Below are 9,346 nucleotides of genomic sequence, written 5' to 3'. Positions count from 1 at the left end.
TGCACTGCACTGAGTGCTCGCTAGGGTCTTTGCACTCGGAGCCAAGGCAAGAGGGCGTGCTTGCCAGCTGAACTGAGAACACGCTGTTGGGCAGAGCTGAAACTGACCGCTGGAGTTCAGCTCCTTCCGACTGCTAAGGGCACCTGGGAAGGCAAGCGAGAGTCAACCACCTTCCTCTCCTAGCAGCCTGTAACGTGGTGCACAAAACCACGGCTCTTGTGCCGCTTCGTTCACCGCCCTCGCCCACGCCTACGCCTGGCTCCGCTTTCACTTCCCGGCGGCCAGAAGACGCGGCAGGGGCGCCACATAGCCAGCAGTGCGCCGGCAGCCAAGAGCTAGAGAACGCTGCTTCTGCCCAAGCCCGCCTAGGACGTGCACCTTTGTTCTCAGAGCTCCGTGCAACAGTCTGCCTCTCTCGCAGTTCGAACGGAAAACGAAAGCTTTTCGCCTAAGCCCTTCACAGAGATCCGTTGCCAGGACGAGAATGTCTTGTAGCCGGAGCTCGCCCCCGCCGCGAGGAAGCTGCTCTTAGCACCGCATTGCAGGGACACGTCTCGCTTCATGACTACGTGCTTAGCGCTCTCCGAATTCGCTGCTAGCCCCACGGTCCTTCTCAGCTGCAAGTAGCAGCGCTCGCAGTACATAGAGCTTCGCAAGGACCGAAGACCCGGAGGGAAGTATCGCACACGAAAATGTACGAGGACAGAGACGTGTTCTACTTTATCCTTTCTCGTCATCCAGTTTGTACATCTGCTTCCTTTGCTGTTAGGAATCGCTCCTTGAAAGACGAGCGAGAGCGTCTTTCTGGGTGCACTGCACTGAGTGAGTGCTCGCTAGGGTCTTTGCACTCGGAGCCAAGGCAAGAGGGCGTGCTTGCTCGCAGAACTGAGAACACGCTTTTGGGCAGAGCTGAAACTGACCGCTGGAGTTCAGCTCTCTCCGGACGGCAGAAGGCGAAGAACGAAGCCGCTTGCTAGCGGCGCTGTGCAGAGAAGAGCACACGAGTGAGTGCTCGCTAGTGACTATGCACTCGGAGCCAAGGCAACAGGGCGTGCTTGCCAGCTGAACTGAGAACACGCTGTTGGGCAGAGCTGAAACTGACCGCTGGAGTTCAGCTCTCGCCGGACGGCAGAAGGCGAAGAACGAAGGCGCTTGCGAGCGGCGCAGTGCAGCGAAGAGCACACGAGTGAGTGCTCGCTAGTGACTATGCACTCGGAACCAAGGCAACAGGGCGTGCTTGCCAGCTGAACTGAGAACACGCTGTTGGGCAGAGCTGAAACTGACCGCTGGAGTTCAGCTCCTTCTTACTGCTAAGGGCACTTGCGAAGGAAAGCGAGAGTCAACCACCTTCCTCTCCTAGTAGCCTGTAACGTGGTGCACACAAGCACGGCTTTTGTGCCGCTTCGTTCACCGCCCTCTCCCTCGCCCTCGCCTGGCGCCGCTTTCACTTGCCGGAGGCCAGAAGCCGCTGCAGGGGCGCCCCACCGCCAGCAGTGTGCTGGCAGCCAAGAGCTCGAGAACGCTGCTTCTGCCCAAGCCCGCCTAGGACGTGCACCTTTGTTCTCAGAGCTCCGTGCAACAGTCTGCCTCTCTCGCACTTCGAACGGAAAACGAAAGCTTTTCGCCTACGCCCTTCACAGAGATCCGTTGCCAGGACGAGAATGACTTGTAGCCGGAGCTCGCCCCCGCCGCGAGGAAGCTGCTCTTAGCACCGCATTGCAGGGACACGTCTCGCTTCTTGACTACGTGCTTAGCGCTCTCCGAATTCGCTGCTAGCCCCACGGTCCTTCTCAGCTGCAAGTAGCTGCGCTCGCAGTACATAGAGCTTCGCAAGGACCGAAGACCCGGAGGGACATATCTCACACGAAAATGTGGCAGGACAGAGACGTGTTCTACATTGTCCCTTCTCGTCATCCACTTTGTGCTTCTGCTGCTTCTGCTGTTAGGAATCACTCCTTGAAAGACGAGCGAGAGCGTCTTTCTGGGTGCATTGCACTGAGTGAGTGCTTGCTAGTGACTATGCACTCGGAGCCAAGGCAAGAGGGCGTGCTTGCCAGCTGAACTGAGAACACGCTGTTGGGCAGAGCTGAAACTGACCGCTGGAGTTCAGCTCCTTCCGACTGCTAAGGGCACCTGGGAAGGCAAGCGAGAGTCAACCACCTTCCTCTCCTAGTAGCCTGTAACGTGGTGCACAAAACCACGGCTCTTGTGCCGCTTCGTTCACCGCCCTCGCCCACGCCTACGCCTGGCTCCGCTTTCACTTCCCGGCGGCCAGAAGACGCTGCAGGGCCGCCACATAGCCAGCAGTGTGCCGGCAGCCAAGAGCTCGAGAACGCTGCTTCTGCCCAAGCCCGCTTAGGGCGTGCACCTTTGTTCTCAGAGCTCCGTGCAACAGTCTGCCTCTCTCGCACTTCGAACGGAAAACGAAAGCTTTTCGCCTAAGCCCTTCACAGAGATCCGTTGCCAGGACGAGAATGACTTGTAGCCGGAGCTCGCCCCCGCCGCGAGGAAGCTGCTCTTAGCACCGCATTGCAGGGACACGTCTCGCTTCTTGACTACGTGCTTAGCGCTCTCCGAATTCGCGGCTAGCCCCACGGTCCTTCTCAGCTGCAAGTAGCAGCGCTCGCAGTACATAGAGCTTCGCAAGGACCGAAGACCCGGAGGGAAGTATCGCACACGAAAATGTACGAGGACAGAGACGTGTTCTACATTGTCCTTTCTCGTCATCCAGTTTGTACATCTGCTTCCTTTGCTGTTAGGAATCGCTCCTTGAAAGACAAGCGAGAGCGTCTTTCTGGTTGCACTGCACTGAGTGCTCGCTAGGGTCTTTGCACTCGGAGCCAAGGCAACAGGGCGTGCTTGCCAGCTGAACTGAGAACACGCTGTTGGGCAGAGCTGAAACTGACCGCTGGAGTTCAGCTCCTTCCGACTGCTAAGGGCACCTGGGAAGGCAAGCGAGAGTCAACCACCTTCCTCTCCTAGTAGCCTGTAACGTGGTGCACAAAAACACGGCTCTTGTGCCGCTTCGTTCACCGCCCTCTCCCTCGCCCTCGCCTGGCTCCGCTTTCACTTCCCGGCGGCCAGAAGCCGCTGCAGGGGCGCCCCACCGCCAGCAGTGTGCCGGCAGCCAAGAGCTCGAGAACGCTGCTTCTGCCCAAGCCCGCCTAGGACGTGCACCTTTGTTCTCAGAGCTCCGTGCAACAGTCTGCCTCTCTCGCAGTTCGAACGGAAAACGAAAGCTTTTCGCCTACGCCCTTCACAGAGATCCGTTGCCAGAACGAGAATGACTTGTAGCCGGAGCTCGCCCCCGCCGCGAGGAAGCTGCTCTTAGCACGGCATTGCAGGGACACGTCTCGCTTCTTGACTACGTGCTTAGCGCTCTCCGAATTCGCTGCTAGCCCCACGGTCCTTCTCAGCTGCAAGTAGCAGCGCTCGCAGTACATAGAGCTTCGCAAGGACCGAAGACCCGGAGGGAAGTGTCGCACACGAAAATGTACGAGGACAGAGACGTGTTCTACTTTATCCTTTCTCGTCATCCAGTTTGTACATCTGCTTCCTTTGCTGTTAGGAATCGCTCCTTGAAAGACGAGCGAGAGCGTCTTTCTGGGTGCACTGCACTGAGTGAGTGATCGCTAGGGTCTTTGCACTCGGAGCCAAGGCAAGAGGGCGTGCTTGCCAGCTGAACTGAGAACACGCTGTTGGGCAGAGCTGAAACTGACCGCTGGAGTTCAGCTCCTTCCGACTGCTAAGGGCACTTGCGAAGGAAAGCGAGAGTCAACCACCTTCCTCTCCTAGTAGCCTGTAACGTGGTGCACATAAGCACGGCTCTTGTGCCGCTTCGTTCACCGCCCTTTCCCTCGCCCACGCCTGGCGCCGCTTTCACTTGCCGGCGGCCAGAAGCCGCTGCATGGGCGCCCCACCGCCAGCATTGTGCCGCCTGCCAAGAGCTCGAGAACGCTGCTTCTGCCCAAGCCCGCCTAGGACGTGCACCTTTGTTCTCAGAGCTCCGTGCAACAGTCTGCCTCTCTCGCAGTTCGAACGGAAAACGAAAGCTTTTCGCCTAAGCCCTTCACAGAGATCCGTTGCCAGGACGAGAATGACTTGTAGCCGGAGCTCGCCCCCGCCGCGAGGAAGCTGCTCTTAGCACCGCATTGCAGGGACACGTCTCGCTTCTTGACTACGTGCTTAGCGCTCTCCGAATTCGCTGCTAGCCCCACGGTCCTTCTCAGCTGCAAGTAGCAGCGCTCGCAGTACATAGAGCTTCGCAAGGACCGAAGACCCGGAGGGACATATCTCACACGAAAATGTGGCAGGACAGAGACGTGTTCTACATTGTCCCTTCTCGTCATCCACTTTGTGCTTCTGCTGCTTCTGCTGTTAGGAATCACTCCTTGAAAGACGAGCGAGAGCGTCTTTCTGGGTGCATTGCACTGAGTGAGTGCTTGCTAGTGACTATGCACTCGGAGCCAAGGCAAGAGGGCGTGCTTGCCAGCTGAACTGAGAACACGCTGTTGGGCAGAGCTGAAACTGACCGCTGGAGTTCAGCTCCTTCCGACTGCTAAGGGCACCTGGGAAGGCAAGCGAGAGTCAACCACCTTCCTCTCCTAGCAGCCTGTAACGTGGTGCACAAAACCACGGCTCTTGTGCCGCTTCGTTCACCGCCCTCGCCCACGCCTACGCCTGGCTCCGCTTTCACTTCCCGGCGGCCAGAAGACGCTGCAGGGGCGCCACATAGCCAGCAGTGTGCCGCCTGCCAAGAGCTCGAGAACGCTGCTTCTGCCCAAGCCCGCTTAGGACGTGCACCTTTGTTCTCAGAGCTCCGTGCAACAGTCTGCCTCTCTCGCAGTTCGAACGGAAAACGAAAGCTTTTCGCCTAAGCCCTTCACAGAGATCCGTTGCCAGGACGAGAATGACTTGTAGCCGGAGCTCGCCCCCGCCGCGAGGAAGCTGCTCTTAGCACCGCATTGCAGGGACACGTCTCGCTTCTTGACTACGTGCTTAGCGCTCTCCGAATTCGCTGCTAGCCCCACGGTCCTTCTCAGCTGCAAGTAGCAGCGCTCGCAGTACATAGAGCTTCGCAAGGACCGAAGACCCGGAGGGACATATCTCACACGAAAATGTGGCAGGACAGAGACGTGTTCTACATTGTCCCTTCTCGTCATCCACTTTGTGCTTCTGCTGCTTCTGCTGTTAGGAATCGCTCCTTGAAAGACAAGCGAGAGCGTCTTTCTGGTTGCACTGCACTGAGTGCTCGCTAGGGTCTTTGCACTCGGAGCCAAGGCAACAGGGCGTGCTTGCCAGCTGAACTGAGAACACGCTGTTGGGCAGAGCTGAAACTGACCGCTGGAGTTCAGCTCCTTCCGACTGCTAAGGGCACCTGGGAAGGCAAGCGAGAGTCAACCACCTTCCTCTCCTAGTAGCCTGTAACGTGGTGCACAAAAACACGGCTCTTGTGCCGCTTCGTTCACCGCCCTCTCCCTCGCCCTCGCCTGGCGCCGCTTTCACTTGCCGGCGGCCAGAAGGCGCTGCAGGGGCGCCCCACCGCCAGCAGTGTGCTGGCAGCCAAGAGCTCGAGAACGCTGCTTCTGCCCAAGCCCGCCTAGGACGTGCACCTTTGTTCTCAGAGCTCCGTGCAAAAGTCTGCCTCTCTCGCAGTTCGAACGCAAAACGAAAGCTTTTCGCCTACGCCCTTCACAGAGATCCGTTGCCAGGACGAGAATGACTTGTAGCCGGAGCTCGCCCCCGCCGCGAGGAAGCTGCTCTTAGCACCGCATTGCAGGGACACGTCTCGCTTCTTGACTACGTGCTTAGCGCTCTCCGAATTCGCTGCTAGCCCCACGGTCCTTCTCAGCTGCAAGTAGCAGCGCTCGCAGTACATAGAGCTTCGCAAGGACCGAAGACCCGGAGGGACATATCTCACACGAAAATGTGGCAGGACAGAGACGTGTTCTACATTGTCCCTTCTCGTCATCCACTTTGTGCTTCTGCTGCTTCTGCTGTTAGGAATCACTCCTTGAAAGACGAGCGAGAGCGTCTTTCTGGGTGCATTGCACTGAGTGAGTGCTTGCTAGTGACTATGCACTCGGAGCCAAGGCAAGAGGGCGTGCTTGCCAGCTGAACTGAGAACACGCTGTTGGGCAGAGCTGAAACTGACCGCTGGAGTTCAGCTCCTTCCGACTGCTAAGGGCACCTGGGAAGGCAAGCGAGAGTCAACCACCTTCCTCTCCTAGTAGCCTGTAACGTGGTGCACAAAACCACGGCTCTTGTGCCGCTTCGTTCACCGCCCTCGCCCACGCCTACGCCTGGCTCCGCTTTCACTTCCCGGCGGCCAGAAGACGCTGCAGGGGCGCCACATAGCCAGCAGTGTGCCGGCAGCCAAGAGCTCGAGAACGCTGCTTCTGCCCAAGCCCGCTTAGGGCGTGCACCTTTGTTCTCAGAGCTCCGTGCAACAGTCTGCCTCTCTCGCAGTTCGAACGGAAAACGAAAGCTTTTCGCCTAAGCCCTTCACAGAGATCCGTTGCCAGGACGAGAATGACTTGTAGCCGGAGCTCGCCCCCGCCGCGAGGAAGCTGCTCTTAGCACCGCATTGCAGGGACACGTCTCGCTTCTTGACTACGTGCTTAGCGCTCTCCGAATTCGCTGCTAGCCCCACGGTCCTTCTCAGCTGCAAGTAGCAGCGCTCGCAGTACATAGAGCTTCGCAAGGACCGAAGACCCGGAGGGAAGTATCGCACACGAAAATGTACGAGGACAGAGACGTGTTCTACATTGTCCTTTCTCGTCATCCAGTTTGTACATCTGCTTCCTTTGCTGTTAGGAATCGCTCCTTGAAAGACAAGCGAGAGCGTCTTTCTGGTTGCACTGCACTGAGTGCTCGCTAGGGTCTTTGCACTCGGAGCCAAGGCAAGAGGGCGTGCTTGCTCGCAGAACTGAGAACACGCTTTTGGGCAGAGCTGAAACTGACCGCTGGAGTTCAGCTCTCTCCGGACGGCAGAAGGCGAAGAACGAAGCCGCTTGCGAGCGGCGCTGTGCAGCGAAGAGCACACGAGTGAGTGCTCGCTAGTGACTATGCACTCGGAGCCAAGGCAACAGGGCGTGCTTGCCAGCTGAACTGAGAACACGCTGTTGGGCAGAGCTGAAACTGACCGCTGGAGTTCAGCTCCTTCCGACTGCTAAGGGCACTTGCGAAGGAAAGCGAGAGTCAACCACCTTCCTCTCCTAGTAGCCTGTAACGTGGTGCACAAAACCACGGCTCTTGTGCCGCTTCGTTCACCGCCCTCTCCCTCGCCCTCGCCTGGCTCCGTTTTCACTTCCCGGCGGCCAGAAGCCGCTGCAGGGGCGCCCCACCGCCAGCAGTGTGCTGGCAGCCAAGAGCTCGAGAACGCTGCTTCTGCCCAAGCCCGCCTAGGACGTGCACCTTTGTTCTCAGAGCTCCGTGCAACAGTCTGCCTCTCTCGCAGTTCGAACGGAAAACGAAAGCTTTTCGCCTACGCCCTTCACAGAGATCCGTTGCCAGGACGAGAATGTCTTGTAGCCGGAGCTCGCCCCCGCCGCGAGGAAGCTGCTCTTAGCACCGCATTGCAGGGACACGTCTCGCTTCATGACTACGTGCTTAGCGCTCTCCGAATTCGCTGCTAGCCCCACGGTCCTTCTCAGCTGCAAGTAGCAGCGCTCGCAGTACATAGAGCTTCGCAAGGACCGAAGACCCGGAGGGAAGTATCGCACACGAAAATGTACGAGGACAGAGACGTGTTCTACTTTATCCTTTCTCGTCATCCAGTTTGTACATCTGCTTCCTTTGCTGTTAGGAATCGCTCCTTGAAAGACGTGCGAGAGCGTCTTTCTGGGTGCACTGCACTGAGTGAGCGCTCGCTAGGGTCTTTGCACTCGGAGCGAAGGCAAGAGGGCGTGCTTGCTCGCAGAACTGAGAACACGCTTTTGGGCAGAGCTGAAACTGACCGCTGGAGTTCAGCTCTCTCCGGACGGCAGAAGGCGAAGAACGAAGCCGCTTGCGAGCGGCGCTGTGCAGCGAAGAGCACAGGAGTGAGTGCTCGCTAGTGACTATGCACTCGGAGCCAAGGCAACAGGGCGTGCTTGCCAGCTGAACTGAGAACACGCTGTTGGGCAGAGCTGAAACTGACCGCTGGAGTTCAGCTCCTTCCTACTGCTAAGGGCACTTGCGAAGGAAAGCGAGAGTCAACCACCTTCCTTTCCTAGTAGCCTGTAACGTGGTGCACATAAGCACGGCTCTTGTGCCGCTTCGTTCACCGCCCTTTCCCTCGCCCTCGCCTGGCGCCGCTTTCACTTGCCGGCGGCCAGAAGCCGCTGCATGGGCGCCCCACCGCCAGCATTGTGCCGCCTGCCAAGAGCTCGAGAACGCTGCTTCTGCCCAAGCCCGCCTAGGACGTGCACCTTTGTTCTCAGAGCTCCGTGCAACAGTCTGCCTCTCTCGCAGTTCGAACGGAAAACGAAAGCTTTTCGCCTAAGCCCTTCACAGAGATCCGTTGCCAGGACGAGAATGACTTGTAGCCGGAGCTCGCCCCCGCCGCGAGGAAGCTGCTCTTAGCACCGCATTGCAGGGACACGTCTCGCTTCTTGTCTACGTGCTTAGCGCTCTCCGAATTCGCTGCGAGCCCCACGGTCTTTCTCAGCTGCAAGTAGCAGCGCTCGCAGTACATAGAGCTTCGCAAGGACCGAAGACCCGGAGGGACATATCGCACACGAAAATGTACGAGGACAGAGACGTGTTCTACATTGTCCTTTCTCGTCATCCAGTTTGTACATCTGCTTCCTTTGCTGTTAGGAATCGCTCCTTGAAAGACAAGCGAGAGCGTCTTTCTGGTTGCACTGCACTGAGTGCTCGCTAGGGTCTTTGCACTCGGAGCCAAGGCAACAGGGCGTGCTTGCCAGCTGAACTGAGAACACGCTTTTGGGCAGAGCTGAAACTGACCGCTGGAGTTCAGCTCCTTCCGACTGCTAAGGGCACCTGGGAAGGCAAGCGAGAGTCAACCACCTTCCTCTCCTAGTAGCCTGTAACGTGGTGCACAAAACCACGGCTCTTGTGCCGCTTCGTTCACCGCCCTCGCCCACGCCTACGCCTGGCTCCGCTTTCACTTCCCGGCGGCCAGAAGACGCTGCAGGGGCGCCACATAGCCAGCAGTGTGCCGGCAGCCAAGAGCTCGAGAACGCTGCTTCTGCCCAAGCCCGCTTAGGACGTGCACCTTTGTTCTCAGAGCTCCGTGCAACAGTCTGCCTCTCTCGCAGTTCGAACGGAAAACGAAAGCTTTTCGCCTAAGCCCTTCACAGAGATCCGTTGCCAGGACGAGAATGACTTGTAGCCGGAGCTC

Source organism: Sturnus vulgaris, unplaced genomic scaffold (assembly GCF_052056855.1).
Source record: "Sturnus vulgaris isolate bStuVul1 unplaced genomic scaffold, bStuVul1.hap1 Scaffold_146, whole genome shotgun sequence".
NCBI classification, from domain to species: Eukaryota; Metazoa; Chordata; class Aves; order Passeriformes; family Sturnidae; genus Sturnus; species Sturnus vulgaris.
The sequence above is the reverse complement of the archived record's forward strand: the minus strand, read 5'-3'. Positions refer to the sequence as shown.